The sequence below is a fragment of the Suncus etruscus genome, chromosome 9 (assembly GCF_024139225.1).
Source record: "Suncus etruscus isolate mSunEtr1 chromosome 9, mSunEtr1.pri.cur, whole genome shotgun sequence".
NCBI classification, from domain to species: domain Eukaryota; kingdom Metazoa; phylum Chordata; class Mammalia; order Eulipotyphla; family Soricidae; genus Suncus; species Suncus etruscus.
In genome coordinates this window covers 86,280,187-86,297,681 of record NC_064856.1, presented here as the reverse complement: position 1 = coordinate 86,297,681, position 17,495 = coordinate 86,280,187, and the positions used below count along the sequence as shown (strand labels likewise).

The 17,495-nt window shown below is 42.0% G+C and overlaps 1 protein-coding gene and 1 non-coding gene across 3 annotated transcripts in view; both read right to left on the bottom strand.

The window, feature by feature from the left end:
* Positions 1–17,495, bottom strand: part of LDLRAD3 (low density lipoprotein receptor class A domain containing 3) — a 258,872-nt gene that overhangs the window by 137,699 nt on the left and 103,678 nt on the right. The gene's annotated exons all lie outside the window — the stretch shown is intronic.
* On the bottom strand, positions 12,185–12,286 carry LOC126019871 (U6 spliceosomal RNA). The gene has a single exon (XR_007499487.1). It is a non-coding gene; the product is annotated as a U6 spliceosomal RNA (small nuclear RNA).

The following is a 17,495-nucleotide window of genomic DNA, read 5'->3' as shown; positions in this document are numbered from 1 at the left end:
TTTGGTTAGTTCTGAGATTGCTGACTCGCAGTCTTGCTTTATATACCACACAGAAGACAAAAGACCATGGAGACTGCAAAGAAATCAAACATGACTTTCCAAGTGAGAACCCCTTTGCTAAGAAACATCTGGCCCAAGAAAAGGAGGAAAGGATCCTATGCAGAGAACACAGGAGATGTGCTTCAGAACCCTTTGTCGCCACTCCATGCTACAGTGACTAAAAGGAAAGTGACCTGTAAGCCACCTGGGGCACAACACTCACCCCACCATATACCGGCTAAATGATTTGGGGTGGGTTGTGTCATCTCTCTGCTCCTATTTCCTCCTTGAGAAATAGTAATGTTAATAGGACTCACCTCCTTTGAGTCCTCCTGCTGTGGAGATGAGATGAAAGAGATTAAAAATGCTTAGCACCAGAGAGATATTATAGGAGGTAAGGACATTAGCCATACATGTGATTATTAGCTCTGGTTTGATCCCCAGCATCGAATATGGTGCCCCCCTGAAGAATGATCTTGGGGCCGGCACGGCGGCACTAGAGGTAAGGTGCCTGCCTTGCCTGCGCTAGCCTAGGACGAACCGCGGTTCAATTCCCCGGTGTCCCATATGGTCCCCCAAGTCAGAAGCAACTTCTGAGTGCATAGCCAGGAATAACCCCCAAGCGTCACCGGGTGTGACCCAAAAACAAAAAACAAACAAGCAAACAAACAAAAAAAAAGAATGATCTTAAAGCCAGGAAAGAGCCAGAAATACCCTCCATACACCCATTGTGCCCCCAAATCAAAACAAAACAAAATTTGCTTAAACCATTCTGGGGAACACTGAGTTAGCTGTGAATCACTGTATCTGTCATAGTCTTATAGATTACATAATCTGCTTTTATAAGATATAGCAAATGAAGTATATGCTATTATGGTGTAGAACTGTAACACAGTATTAGCTGTTATTATCTCTTATGATTTTTTAAAACAATTTCTGCCCAGCAGTGCCCACTCAATCATTATGTGATGCGGTGAGGTGGGATGGGGGTACAGATTACAAAAGGGCTGGAAAGTCGAGAAGCCCATTCTCCTAGGAGCACTGCAGCTCTATTTCCAACAGGAAACAACCAAAGTGCCCTTGGATAGAGGAAGAAATAGAGAAGTGGGATATACAAACAACAGGGTACTACTTATCCACAAAAAAAAGAAACAGATGAACTCCTGTCATTTCACTGGGTGCCAGGAGACCATACAGCATGTGCCCAATCTGGGTTTGATCCCTCTAGCACCAGATGCTCTCCCAAATTGTACGCATCCCTGGAAGTCCCCAATCACGATCATACTCAGGATGACCCAAGTATCCCAGTACAGCAGGCTACAAGCTGTATCCTCATCCCTGTATATAGAACAATTAATCTGCCTATCAAGAATCACTAGTGGGGCCCTCAGAATCTCCTGAACACCATTTGGGAAACAACCCCTCCTAAAAATAATTATTCTAGTTTTGATGACAAAATGAATTGACCTTACCGCTGGAAACCTACATGAATAACTCAGAGAAAGACAAATGCCATAATTTCACTTAGGTATGGTCAAGAAAGATATAAAACAAACAGACACAAAGGAACTCAGAGGCTACAGAACAGGACAGTGGTCAGAACTGAAGAGGAGGTGGGCATCTAAGAAAGGAGAACAACTGTACAGCAGAGGGCAGACTACTGCTGAAAAACAAAATACAGATGCTGATACTGCTAGGCCTGAAAGCTACCATGGGATGCTGTGAGGGATGCTGTTTTAATGCTAATGAAATTGAAGTTTCCATGCTGCCTGGAAACCCAGGGCAGGAAGCATAGGGCTATGCTTTTCTTGGTGGCCAAGATCACAAAATCTGCAGGTGAAAAAGGAAAGAAAAGAGCAACTGGCCCCATGGAAAGTAGAAAGGGACAAAAGCAATGTGCTGGGACAAGCTATGTTCACACAGTGGAAAGTACAACATCCATGGCAGACCATGTGAAGTCACTCAGGCAAACAGGAGCCTGCACACCCACCTGGGGAGTCCAGGAAATGGTGGGGAAAGAGTGAGGTGTTACATTTACTTCTCACAGACAAAAAAAATCACAAGGTTATACACTCCCACGGATTGTAAGAGGCTTCTAAGTCAAAGAACTATCCTGATCACTTCCCAAAAAGTCCTTTGGGGAACGAAAGAGAATAAAGTCTGTATTATTCTTCGGGTATTATAACTGCTCAGGGAATTCCAACCGCCTATCAGAGCCAGTTAAAATAGTAATTTTAGTATTAAGAATGACAGGAGGTGAGTGGCAGGGCAAACAAAACAAGTAGGTAAAATTGGGTTTAGGACATGATCTTAGACCCTAAAGTTTTTTTCCAGGCATTATTTTTGGTCTAAGTTTATTTATAAAGCACATACCCAGTATATGAGAAAGGCTTTCTGTGCAAATGTACTAAATAAAGGAGAACCTATAAAAAGAAAACCAAGACATTCCAAACTGATTCTTCTACAGACAAATCTTGAGAGGAAACAAGCTCTAAAAAGATAATAAATAAATATGGGTCAAAGAACATCGCCTCTGGAGGTCTTTTGCTGGAGGGGTGGGAAGGAGAAAACCTTCCTGGCTTTCCAACCATGGGTCAGAGTCCCCAAGATTAAGAACAGATGTGGGAGCAGACTCAGAACAGAACCATTTCCACCTCAGAAAAGGCTTTCAATCAAGGCATCCTGAGACTTGGTGAAAGGGGATAGCCAAGAGACAACTCCCAAGACAAGAGGGAAAACAGTGAAAAGAAAATGAAAGAAAGTGTGAGAATAAGAGAGTGTGCAAGCCAAAATGAAAACGAAAGAGGTAGAAACCTTCCTCTGTTCCCTTTATATCCAACTGGGGAAGGAGGATTCTCCTGGACAAAGGTTTCACTTTAACCTTCACTTCATACCTGCTGGGCCCCAGGAAAATTAATATATACATTTTTTCTTAGGGCCAGAGCGATAGTACAGTGGAAAGGTGTTTGCCTCGCATAAGATTAGCCCAGGTTTGATTTCCAGCATCCCATATAGTCCTCAGTGCACCACCGGGAGTAATTCTTGAGTACAGAGCCAGAATCAACCCCTGAGCATCACCAGGTGTGGCCCAAATCACACCCCCTACCTAATAAAATTCATCTGGAACACCCTGTGCATATGCTTTCCCTCCAGACTTGTGAAAAGGAAGTTCATATCTGATTACCTTTCTGCAACTTTCCTGTTAGTATCTCTACCCATCCATCCAGATAAAATCCATATAAACAGGCACACTAAAAGCTCAGATTGTTGTGTTCTTGTTACTACAATGCCTGAAATAAGCAGCAGAAAAAAGCTCTATGAGGATTCAAGGTGGCAAGGTAGTGATAACACAAAGTAAAGGGTGTTCAGTAGAGAGACATGAGGCCTAATCTTTTGGATATTGCCACACAGCTCAGCTCAATAGGGAGGGAACAGATCTGGCAGGGTGAGTAAGAAAAGATTCTCTGCATGCCATGAGAAAAATCTATGATTCTGGAGAAGAGTTCTTAACCCACCACAAATTCTGTTCCAGGAAAGATTCTACTAAGTCTTTCAGAGATGTCTATGATGCTGAGAACTCCAGTCACAAGAATCACAATATTCCAGGGATATAATTTCTTGGTATTGAAGGACTGACTTTAGGTCAAAATATGAAAGGCTAGCTTCAAATTTTTTTCTTTTTTTTTTTTTTTGGTCACACCCGGCAGCACTCGGGTTTACTCCTGGTTCTTCGCTCAGAAATAGCTCCTGGCAGGCTCAGGGGACCACATGGGATGCTGGGATTCGAACCACCGTCCTTCTGCATGGAAGGTAAATGCTCTACCTCCATGCTATCTCTTCGGCCCCAGCTTCAAATTTCTAAGAGTAGTGACACATAACCTTAAATGTGCAATATAGTAATATAGGAGGCTTAAAATAGCACTCCAATTCAAAAGAGTTGTAATGACTACACTAATATCAGACTACTCTAATATAAAAACAACAACAACAATAAAAAATGTTAGATGAAGGGTGGAGCAATAACACAGTGGGTAGGGTACTTGCCTTGCTTGTACCCTACCTGGGTTTGACATTTGGCACCACATATAATCTCCTGAGTCCACCAGGAATGATCCCTGAGCTATTGGATTTAGCCCAATAACTACAACAACAACAACAACAACAACAACAAAATATTGAACGTCTCATACAGTCAACTATTAAGAATATATATTAATTAAAGGTACCTAAAAGTCAAAAAAAAAACATTGACAGAATTGAAAGGAAAAATTGTACTTGTTGGTAACTGTTAATAACCTACTCTTACTAATGGATAGAATGACAGGCTGAAGGATACAGAAGACACAAAAACCACAAATCAACCAAATCCAACACACTTCCATAAGACTCTATACCCAACAACAACAGAGTTTATTGTTCTCTATAAGCAGAATTATTCTACAGGATAGTCTAATATGTTAGGCCATGAAAATGCCACAAACTTAAAAGGAATGAAATAATTCAACATATCTTAGAATGCAAATTTGGCAAGGCTGCAGAATAAAAGATGAATATATGCCCAAAACCTATATATCAGCAATACATACACATCTATATATTACAATCAATAATTGTAATAACCTAAGACAATAATTTCACTATAATAACATCCAAAAATAAAATACATAGGAATAAATTTAACCAAAAAATAAACACAAGACCTATAAGCCACAAACTAAAGTACAGTATTAGAAATTGAATAAGACCTATATAAAAGGCATCCCCATCTTCATAGATCAAGTAAGTCAAGAGATCAGCTGACAATATTCTCCAAAATCATCTACAGATTCAATTTCTATCAAAACCCCATCTAGCTTCTTTGCAGAAATTGACAAATTAGACTAAAGCAATACAATAATGCAAGGGGCTCAAAGAAGCCAAAAATAGTACTAAAGGCAATGGAAGGATTTCTAGATTTCAAATTGTAATGCACAAATCTAGAGTAATTAGGAGCATGTAGTAACATTCTATTGGAATGCTATGCAGCTATAAGAAAGACTGCAATTTGATGCAACTTGGGAGTAATTAGGAGGATGTAGTAACATTCTATTGGAATGCTATGCAGCTATAAGAAAGACTGCAATTTGATGCAACTTGGATGAAACTAGAGGTAACATGTTAAACAAAATAAGTCAGAGGGAGAAAGGCAACTACTGATTTCATTCATTTATGAAATATGAAAAAGAAGCCAACAAACAAATGATAAATACTTAGTTTTGGATTACAAAATTGATATTACCAAACACTGGGGGTTGGGGGAAAAGAGAAATAAAGAGGCAGACTAGAAATAACATAAAGACATTGGTGGCGAGCATTGGGCACTTTGGTGGTGGTATTATCCATCAAGACCATAAATATTATTACTATTATACACATTACCTTACCCTCAATAATAAAATATAATAAACATAAAAACAATTTTAAATGTTAGAAAAAAATTGTGCAGTATCAGCATAAGGATATACATAGGCATCAACAGAACAGAATCAAGACTAGAAATAAAACCCTCATTTTTACAGTAACTTGGTTTTTTGACAAGATGCCAACAAAAATCAATAATCTTTTTCAAAAAATTGCTGAAACTGAATATCCACATAAAAAATGGGAGCAGTATGCCTTCATTCCATACAATGGAATATTATTTGGTGACAAAAATTACTGGTTCATGACACAACATGCACGAGTCTTGAAAAAAAGCTTAGTGAAAGAGCTAGACAAAAGGTCGTATACTTATGACTCCATTTATATGAAATGTTCATAATGAGAAAATTTGGAGAGTGATAAAAATAGATTAGCAATCCCCAGGGACTGTAGGGGGAAGCAGGGAGACTGCATTCTAAAATGTTCTAAAACTAGAGTGGCAATAGTTGCTAAACTCAATGAAATAATTAACCCAATAAAACTTTCCCTAAACTCTGCTCTAGCACTGGTGATATCTAAAATGAAAAGATATTCTTTTTCACTAAGGCAATTGGCCATATTCCTCTCCAGTTTTTCTGGTCATGTGAGAGCAAAGGGAAAAGCTTAGAGTGAGAACAGTTATCTCTCAAGATCCCTGGATAAAGTTTTAGTGATAGGGAAAAAGGAAATAGGCAGGGTAAGATGAGGAATATGGCCCTAAGGTAAGGATTACTGGTGTGAAATGTCATGAGTATGAATCCAGGGTGTGCTTAAAAACGTGAATAATCTAGATAACCTAAAGATATTCATCTCAACATCCTAGCCACTGGTTTACCATCCCACCTAATTTAAATTCAATGAAAATTAATCATCCACCCGCTACTTCATTAAAAAGGTTCAATAGGGGAAAGGTTTTGCCTTTTCTCTTGAATCCAGTTTCAAGGAGACCCCTTCCATAATCGGGGAGCAACTCTGCCTCCCTTTCTCTTTTCTTAAGTAAAATCTTTGCTGAATTCAGCCACTGGATTTCCTGTCCCTTGCTTTCAATTCTGACTGCTTAGAGTACCAAAACCTGAGGCCTATCCCACTATAACACTGGGGCTTCCAAGGATATCCATGGATGTTTCACTCCCTGAGAGAAAATGGCTTTGAGGCTAGAGAGAGAGTACAGAAAGTAAGGAGCTTGCCTCCTATGAGGACAACACCAGCCTGATGCTAAGACTAAATATGGTCCCCCAAGCATTGCTGGGTGGAGCCCCAAGCTTTTCCCCTAAAAAGGTATATGTAGTATTTGTATATAATCTATGCACACCTTCCAATCTACTTTAAGTCATCTCAATTACTTCTAATATCCAAGCAATGAAAGGTCATGTAAATAGTTTCTTGTTTTGTTTTTCTGGCTAACACCCAGTCCAGAATAACACTAATTCCTGACTAAACTCAGGGCTCATTACAGGCAGTGCTCAGAGGACTCTAGGAGGTAGTGGTAATAGGACTGAACCAGCATGCAAGAAAAGTACCTTCACCCCTGTAGTACATCTCTGGTCCCTATTATCAGTTCTTATATTGTATTGTTTAGGAATTAAAATAAATATAAAAAAACCAAACACATTTAGTATAAAAAACAAAACAAAACAAAATACATTTAGTATAGACACAACTCCATCAGCCTAACAACTAATCTGCAAAGATTGAATTAGAGGAGGAGAAAGAAAAGGGGAAGGAAGAGGAGAACCCTGTGTTATAGAAAGTCAATTTGAGATTCCTGAATTCTTGCTTCTCTGGTTTAACAGAAGAAATAACTATGATTCATGGTACAGAACAAAGGTTAGTGAATCTCAGACTTGACTCAAACCCTGGTTCTATCCCTTCAAAGAACTGCTGCCATGGGCAAGTTCACTCACTGCCCTGGGCTTTATTTACTCTCATATGTATAAAATCAGATGATGAAATCCACCTGACTAAGTAGTTGTGAAGATTAAAAGAAATGCTGCCAGGGGTCTGAGAGATAGATTAGCCCTTAGGGTGTTTGCCTTGCACACTGGCTCCTGTTCAATCCTCCTATGAACATTTCAATTCCCTTTCACAGCCCTAATCAGGAGTGATCCCTGCATGCAGAGCCAGGAGTAAGCTCTGGTGTGACCCAACTCTCCCAAATAAAAATGATAAATAATGAAAAAAATAAATTAAAATAGATGCTGCCTGGCCTCAATAAGGGCCTAGAGCTTCTATAAGCACAGTTATTAGTTTTCTGTTAAGGCCTCCAAAGAGGTTTACCAGCAGGAAACGGGTGACTGGGTCATCCTAAAATAGAACTATTCTCTCCAACAACAATTAGTGTGTAAACTGGGGCATTTTATGAGCTAATAAGCAAGGGAGACATTAACAGCTGACATTCTTCACTGCTCTATCACTCTCTAGCCAAAGTGGGGCTGGCCAGATATACCACTGACATAGCAACACAAAAGTTTCTGGGAGTCGGACACATTTTCTTTGCAGCAGCTGTTATGTGTGAGTCAGGCTAAGCTTTCAAGACCAGTTCAACCCACAACAGTGGTTTCTTTCCCAGCCCTACATCTCATGTCACCAGGCTGCTCAACAACTCTTACACTATAGGGGACAGTCCCACAAAAACAAAATGACAGCCTGTCATTTGCTGTAGATCTGTGCAGAATGGAGCTCACAGTGAGTAGTGGTTAGGTCTGAGGAGACAAATCAGACCACCCACTGCCTTCCAACAATCCTCCTGAGACAAGAACTAGCATGAGCTTCCCTCATCTACACCATAAAGAGAGGAAGGGTAAACACATATGGACAAGGAGCAAATACTGATGTTGAGCACTGGGCTTCCATGAACTTTCCTCAATTCACACCAAGCAACTGTGAGGCAGGAGTGATGACAGGTCCACACAGAAAACTCCAACACAGAGCGATTCAGCAACTCGCCTGGGATCAGACTTTCCATATATATTTAACTTTGCTCTACCTCAATTCACCAATTTTTTGAGATGTCTTAGGAAACCGACAGAGTGGAGGGAAATAGGATGTGATGGGCAGGAAAGCAAAAGAAAATAAGACAGGAACCAGCAATTAGTCCATAAAAATATCAGGGTTTCACCTTGATTACAAGTTTCTCAATGGCCAAAATCACCAGAGAAACATCATCTAGGGAGTGAACTGGAGAGATGGATCCAGAATTCAAGAAATAAACGATTTATAGGAAAAGATGTCTTTAGCAGTTTTCCCTCATAAACCAGAGAAAAAGTCACCAGTGCTGAAAACAGGTCAGACAAATCCCTCCATCCTACAGTGTGTCCAAGCCTGAGCAGTCCAGAAAGGATAGGTCTGAAGACCCATCTGCTGTCCTGCATGCATTTCCTCACCACCACTAGTCTAATCAATGACAGAGATGGTGGCAGGCTGGTTACATGCAAATCTAGCATGGCTCCTTTCTAGTTACGTGATCTCTGACAAGTTACATGACTTCTGGGAAAAGTGAACTGGGCATAAAGATGAATTCTGTCTCACATTGTCTGAGGCATCAGAGCAGGCTTTCCTCATGGGCAGGTACAACTGCCCTGCTGTTCTCTTCATGGTTGATGACTATAGGTAGACAATAGTTGAGAGGCTCCTCCCTCTGCATGAAGCTCAAACATGCATGACATTGGAGTAATCACACTAAGTGCTCTGTGGGTATGGAGGAAGGTAAGGACCTCGAAGTGGATGAGATATATTTGGAGAATCAGAACAGAGGGTCAGGGCAGAAGTCATGTGCAGATCTACGGAATGAGAAGACTACTTGGGTGGAGGGCAAAGGGAGAGCAACTGGGGCAGATGGAAAATCTGAAGAGTATACATCAAGGATGGGAAAACCATTAGAGGGAAGAAAGGGCATGTAGACTGGGTGGGAGCAGTGTCCTGGGGAAGGAGGGCAAGGGGAGAGGGAAAGCAATAATATGCAGATAGGAGTCTGCCTTGATCCCAGCATGATGACAAGTGTCACAGGGCAGTGCCACTGTGATTTCACTGATCACCAGCTACCCAGTGGACTGAGGGTATGAAAGCAGACAGGTAGACATTAGAGTGCAGTGGTAAAAAGCTGTAAAAGACTCAGAGCCCTTTAGACACAGGCCCAATCTTGGCTGATGACTGGCCTAGAGAATTTTGGATGACATATGCATTTTAGGATATTCCATTAGATTCTGGGCATCTCCTGCTAGATACCAGCAGTACCACCATTTGTAATAAGCACAAAGGAGTCCAAATGTTGCTGGATAAAAGTATTGCAGGGCCAGACATGTTGTGGGTCATAGCATGACTGGTGAAGAGCCACTCTTTGAATAGTGCTCCTGGGGTCTGCTCAGGGACTAGATCAGGGAGAGGGGTTAGTGGATCCAAGATCACCATGAAGTCCTCAATTCTCACTGTGATTAGGTACTACAGATGTTCAGAAAACACATACACACACACATGCACACACATCATCTTCCCCCTGCACCTGCCATACTACTGACAGTAATGCACATTCCTGTCAACCACTCATTCCTGTGACAAGAAGCAACAGAGCCCACAGGGAGCACCAGCCATGTCCAATGTCAATGATGCCAACGTGATTTACAGAGCTCATGTTCTAACAGGGACGAGTTCCAATACAACATGAGCATCAGAACTCTCAGGCAGAGCAGGATGATAAAGAAGGATCTCTCATAAGGTCCTGGGAGGCCTTACCGAAGGTTCCAGCTTCCTCTATCAGAAAAGCTAGAAACCAAGACACTAGAGTCGCTCCACTGCCAGCAGAAACCTGGGTACAAAGGCATCGGCCTTCCTACCCCACACTGGGGGGAGGGGGTGTAGGATGTCTGTACATTCGACCTCACCATTTCTAATTTACCAGATCCTCATCCTTTCCAATATCTATAAAATTATTTATAAGGTTCTGGATAGTCTGAACCCAAGTAGAGGGCAGGCCTCAGAAGGGAAGTCAGAAAAACCACCCCAGATCCAATCAGTGCTAAGGGCCCTGAGAGTTGATGTTACCTATTTTTATAAGAAACACCAAACGATTGTTGTAAGGAACCTCCTGATTTGATGCTTCAATGCCTGGCTGCACCCAGAAATTTTCATCATACCTGGTCACAGAGTTCCTCTCTAGACAGCTGTGGCTTGGCACACACTGATCTCCATCCAGCAGAGCAGAAAAGTCAACATGATCCCTGGAGCAGAAGTTAATTTGTTGGCCAGCCTTCAACTACCCAAGTCTGAGACTCTGCAAAGCCTAATGCATCCTCTTTAAGATGGGAATACTAATGAAAACTTCCAAAGTCTGATCCCAGAGCCTCAGAGGATGCATTCACTCAGGGTTTCTGCTATGGGGTTTCTGCAAAATCCAATGTGAATCCTGGTACTAACAAAACATTCTGTAATTTTACAAAGAAATGAATTTGCTTTAATTTTATTTAGTTTTATTATGAATGCTCAGAGATCACTACTGGTAGGGCTTGGGGGTCCATAAATGATGCTGGTGATTAAAATGTTCTAACCCCATATTTTACTTTCATTTCATATAGGCAAAGGGTGGGTGAAACTAGGTGACATCAGTGCTATTTCTGGCTCTGTGCTCAAAAGTGACTCCTAGTGGTGCTAAGTGGAACATATACAATGCCAAGAAGGGAACTAGGGTGGGCTGCATGCAAGGCAAGTGCCTTATCTCCTAATTAATCCTCAATCCCATCTATTTTATATCAGAAACATCTGGAGTTGTAGGAGGACTTGGCAATGGCCAAGTCACTTTGAATAAGAGATAGCTAAGCTTCAGGAAAGTTACTATGTTAGGTCAACAGTAGTTCCTTATTGTTTGCATACCAGTGTATGCTAACCAGGAAGAGCATCTGCTAGTGACTTTTATGGGTTATACTTTTTCTTCTCTACTCAGTCACCCTCGCTGTGCAGACAGAGCTGGAGAAAGACAATGTATTGACTGCCAAGTCCTGGTGGTTATGCCAACCAAAGGTCTTAAACTCGGGGCCCACGGGCCACAAACGGCCCTCCATACAACATTTTGTGGCCCTGCCCTAGAGAAATCTTTTTTTGTTTTGTTTTGCTTTAGTTGTTTGGGTCACACTCACCAATGTTCAAGGCTTACTACTGACTTCGCACTCAAGGATCACCCCAACTTTGCCTCCTGCGGCCCTCAGGTAAATTGAATTTGAGACCCCTGTAAGCACAATGAATGTCCCTGAAATCCAATGGAGAAGCCACGTTAATGGCCAGGTAACTTTTGTTTCCAAACATGAAAGCACCACTTTAGTCCCTGTCTCTTATCTGTAAATCCAAGCAAAATATCCAAGGGTGCAATGACTAAGCTGATAATAGGTATCTATGCAAAGACTTAGAAAAAAAGAGTTCTTTCAGAGGTCACAGTCTTTGAAGTCCAAGATAAAAACAGAAACAAAACAAAGAGAAATTAGGATTAGGGAAGATAATCTTTGCAAGGGGGAAGAGGGGAGGGAAAGAGGGAGAGAGGGAGGGAGAGGGAGGGAGAGAGAGAGAGAGACAGACAGACAGAGAGAGAGAGAGACAGAGAGAGAGAGACAGAGACAGAGACAGAGACAGAGAGACAGAGACAGAGAGAGACAGAGAGAGACAGAGAGACAGAGACAGAGAGAGACAGAGAGAGACAGAGAGAGACAGAGAGAGACAGAGAGAGAGAGACAGAGAAAGAGAATGTGTGTGTCATCCTTGCGCAGGGGCCATGCTAATCTTCTCTGTATCGTTCCAATTTTAGTATATGTGCTGCCAAAGCGAGCACAAGAGAGAGAATGTGTGTATGAGAGAAAGAGAATGTGTGTGTGAAAGAGAGAAAGAGAAAGTGTGTGTGTGTGTGTGTGTGTGTGTGTGTGTGTGTGTGTGTGTGTGTGTGTGTGTGTGCGCGCGCGCATGCGTGCATGTTCCACAGGCACAGGTGCTATAGGCAGGAGAAATCCTATTCCAGCTGAACAATTTCAACTAACTCCCTGGGAAGCGGAGCAGCAACAGGGACAATTCTGAAAATGAAGCCATGTGGCACATTTGCCCACACACACCCCTCCCAGTCCCTGTTAAAAAGTCATTGTTTTCAGTGATTTATTCAACAAACAGCATTAAACTCTTACAGGTGCCAGGAACTGAGCATGTCTTTGGTGTGAAAATAGTGAACATGATCTAGGATTTTGTGAACATGGTCAGTGAAAATCATCCAGAACTTTTTTGGGCTATTCTAAAACCTCTAGAGTCATCTAGAAGATAGTAACTATCCCCTTTATATATAATTGCTTATAAACAAGTCAAAGGCAGCAAAAGGCAATGGGAATGACAAAGGCAGCAAAAGGCAATGGGAATGAGGGGCATTTGCCTTGCCAAAGGTGGAAGAGTAGAGGGGGTAAGATTTTAGGATGAGACATCCTACTCTCTTTCTTCATCAAGCCATCCTCTGGGCCTTCCATCTGCCACCCATTAAACTATCCATCCATTCATTATCCATCCATTATCCATTTGTTAGTCACCCATCCATCATTCATTCATTGTCCACCCATCCTTAATCCATCTATCAATTAACCATCCTTGCTCTTTCTTTTTAAGCAGCAGTCTCTGGTGATGCTTTGTGATTCTGTATTTCAATTGGCAGAGAAGTCAAAAAAAATTCAGTGATGTGAATCTTGTAAATAACTAGTTATCTCTGAAAAAAATGCCCAGAGGGCCAGTTTTTACTTAGCAGGAAAAGCAGGCTCAAAAAATGTGAAATCTCAAGCCTTTTCTGTTCCACAGTAGTCAAAAGAGAAAAGGGTCGTTGCATGCTCTTGCTTTGCCATGACATACCAGCCTGCCCTCTCTCATAGATCCACTGTTTTGCTCTGTAAATGGCTTTGTTTTGAATTTATTCCTGTTCTCTCAGTCATACAGAGAGTAAATATGATACTGCTCCTATGTAATTTTGCTAAAGGTCAGCCTTAAATATGAGACTTTAAGGAGGGCTGCTGCTCGGCGGGAGAAAAAGTCTGGCAGAATTAGCAAATTAAGTGATGAAACAAATCTGCCTTTGTACTCCCACTGTCTGGAATGAAAAACAAAATATTTTTGAAATGCAGAACATGGGGGGGAAACCTGGCACAAGAACCAGAACGTCAGAGAGAGCAGGAAAAAGTGTTTCACATATGTATTGTTTTCATAATCCTTCCCACTTGCCAAGATTTGGTTTGTATCAGAGCATGATTGTATAATCCACAGGCTGTTTTCTTCTGAAATAGACCCCGCAAGCAAAGGCGAGTCTAGGCCTGGTAACAACCAAGTACCTGGTCTTGTCTGAGGGAAGGCTGGGTTGTTAGAACTAGAGAAACTGTAGAAAAAAGGAGCCTCAACTTCTTGGAGGTACTCAGCAGCCTTTTCAAACAGACCTTTTAATAACCATCAAAGACCTGATGCTGAATGATGCAGGGGTTAACTATTAAGGTTCATGGACCACGGGCAAGGTCCAAGGTACTGAAGGGAGATAGATCTGGATGGCCTTACCTTGAATCTGCTGTCCAGAACCAATGTGCCTGCAATCTAAGCAACTCTTCCAGGGTAACAATAAAAAGAGCCTGAACAATTTTCCAAAATCATGAGATCAGAATCCCAAACTCTTCAGGATAACTGGATGATGAACCAAAGTCTCTCCTAGGATAACAGGAAGATCAAAAATAGAATCCTGAACTCTCGAGGTAATGGAGAAAGGATCCTGAATTTGAGAAGATTCCAAACTGTCTTCTGGAGATAACAGGATGAGGATCCTGAAATTTATTCCAGGATAACAAGAAGAAGATTCCAAACCCTCTTCTGGGGGTAATAGGAGGAGGGCCCTAACTTTCCTAGAGTAATGGGAAGAGCAGCCGTTTAGCCCCTAACACATAGCAGACATATTTTGTATTTTGTTTGGGGGCCATATCCAACAGTGTTCAGGGATTACTCTTGGCAGTGGTTGGAGGACATATGCAATACCAAGGAGTGACTCTGGGCTTGCAGTGTGCAAAACAAGTGCCCTACCTAATGTAGTATCTTTCCAGCACCTGTTGCCAACCTTCTTAAGGGTCTCCTTCTGTAGGGATCTTTTTGTTTCTGAGACACCATTAACTTTCAAAGCTATTCATGGTTGGGTTTGAGGCATACCATTTTCATACCCTCCCTTCACCAATGCCTACTTCTCTCCACCAATCGCCTCCACCACCCATTTGCCTTTCACTCACCAGTCTTTCTATAAAAGGCACTTTTTTTTTCTTTTTTCAGCATTTCTACTGTGGTTGACAGTACTGTGGTTAATTGGGTTTCATATATAACAGATGACTATCTTTCACTACCACCTCCTCCTCTTGATTGATACCTCTTTCTACTATACACATTGCCCTATCCCTGTCCTATACCCTAGCCCCCTTGAGTGAGTGGCATGTTTCTGACTGAATACCAGTCCTCATGTTCTTAGTTTCCACTTTCTTGGGGCATTTATTATTCCATCATTAAGCTCCTTTATATCCTGTATAAGAAGAGATATCAGTCTCTCTCCCTATACCTAACTTCACTCAGCAAAATAATCCCAGATTCCCTCCACGTAGCAGCAAATTGCATGACTTATCCTTTCGTTTAGCTGAGTAATATTCCATTGTGCATGTATCAGCTTCTTTATCCAGTCATCTATTCTTGGACACTTGAGTGGTTTCCAGATTTTTATAGCTGTTAGTGCTGCAAGAAACAATGGAGTATAAATGTGTTTTCTCTGTTTTGTTTTCGGTCTTGTTGGGAGCCAAAGCCAAAGTTCCTAAAATGCTTTTAGTAAGAAAGCAAGCAGTTCCATTTTGACCTCAAGGACTCCCTACCTGTACCATCTCCACTGAGTTATCAAAAATTGTCACTTTGAACTTTGAATATTACTGTGAAATATTTGTAGTTCATTTTGACCACAGTAAAAATTAATTAAAAATAAAACTAGTCCTTGGCCATTTCTAGCAGAATAATCATGCTAGCCCATGCAAGTCTGAAATTAAGAATAAGCCCCATCCATTTTTATTAAACTAGCATTTACTCAACTGCCTCAGAATTACTTTTTAGCTATTCATTTTATTTCTGGAGACAACATCCCCTGCAGAGTTCAGGGATTACTTCTGGCTTTTTGTATGGATTTACTCCTGGTGGTGTTTACGAGATCAGATGTGGTGGTTGAACCCAGGTTAGACAAATGCCTAACTGCCTATACTGTATCTCCAACACATTAGATCACTACAAACTAGCTGTGTGAGACATAAAAGTGCAAGTTTGTATTTAAAAATGAGAGAAAAGACAAGACGCAGAGTCACAGTCTAACTGGGAGCAGCAAGACTGGTTTAGACGTGCCAAGAAAAGAATATTTTTTGATGTTCCGTGTTTTTGCAGCCCTTTAAATTTTATAGGCAATTATGGAGGCAGTTACCACTGACTGCATCGTGCGATTATAGCCAAGGCCTGTGTGGAGAGTATGTACTGCCCACACACTCTCCTTCCAGCATGTAGGAACAGGGGCATTTGCTCCCCACAAAATGAAGCTCTCTGGAAGGGCAAAGCGGCTGGATGAGAGGCAGGCTGCTACTTGTACAAAAGAGCTGATCTAAAAGGGGATATTAGGATGCCTCCATGCACTGACTTCTCAACTGGTGACACTAGGGGGCATTTCCATGGGGATTTTCCAAGAAGCAGTGACTGGTCAGCCATATCAGCTGGGAGGGGTCTGCTTGGTGGGGTTTTGACGCATGTCCAATGAGATTTCCTATCACTTCCCTCGAGACAGAATTCATATGACACCATCAGAGATGTAGCTAGATCAAATAAATCCCAGCTTTCTGGGTCCAACTTTAGTGACTTCAGGGAAAGTTGTTCTCTAGAGATGAAACTGTGCCAGCAAATAAATGGCAGCCTGACCTGCCTGCCTATTTTCCCTGGATTCAGAGTAAGGGCAGAGGGGTGCCTTTCCAGCTCCAGGAAGGTGTACCTGGGCCCCCCAGGAGTGAGTCATCTCCTTTTGCAGAGTTTTTAACAGGGATCCAGAAGCCTGAAGCTGGCTTGGCCCTCAGCTCAACTCTCAGGATTATCGTAGGATCTCTGGGTTCTGTCTTCTGATAATGATTCAGGGAAGGGAGCTAATGGTTTGATCTATGGTGCTATCGCCATGCATCATGGTGCTGGTGAGTAACTGGGTGCAGGCCCTCATTTCAAGGACCTGTTAGGAAGCATTCTCTCTGAACCATCTTCTCTACCCCCTAAAATACCAGGATCCATAGCAGCCTAGCTCAAAGTCTCACCACCAGCAGGAGACTTTTCTTTCAGGGCACAAAACATTTCCAGAGAATGAAAAAACATGCAAACAGGTGTCATCCAGTACCTGATCCAGACTAGACCCAGGTGCTTGAACACCTCAGTCCCACACCTCTTTGAAAGCCAAGTCCCATTACACAGATGAGAAAACTGAGGTTCTAAACTAGGAGGCTAGTAGCCAGCAGCAAAGCTGGGAGATAACCTGGAAATATAACTCCACATAGCCCCCATCAGTGCCCAGGCTCATAGGCTCTTCCTATGCATCAGTGGCTGTGGGAAAGGTTTTCAAGCTTTTCACCTCTTTCAAGCTCACAAAATGACCCTGTGTTGTAGAGAGGGGAACAGGTACGCAGAACCTTGTTCTGCTCTACTCTGTGAAGGAGCCAGGGTTCCACTCAGGCAGCTGGCTCTGAAGTCTGACCCTCCATTTCTGCACGCCCTTCCAGCTCTCCTCCCCTTCACTGCAGTGCCCTAAGGAAAATGCCCATCTTTGAGGGCACAGTTACTTGTTCAGAAGTCACCAGCCCTGTCGAAACCTCATCTGCTAATAGTCAGAGAAAAACTATTGCACTGAGTTTCTCACTTGTCATTATTTATTAATACTTTGGAGGGTGGGATTTGTTTTAGGGTCTTACTCCCAGGTCGGTGCTCAGGGATCCATCCTAGTG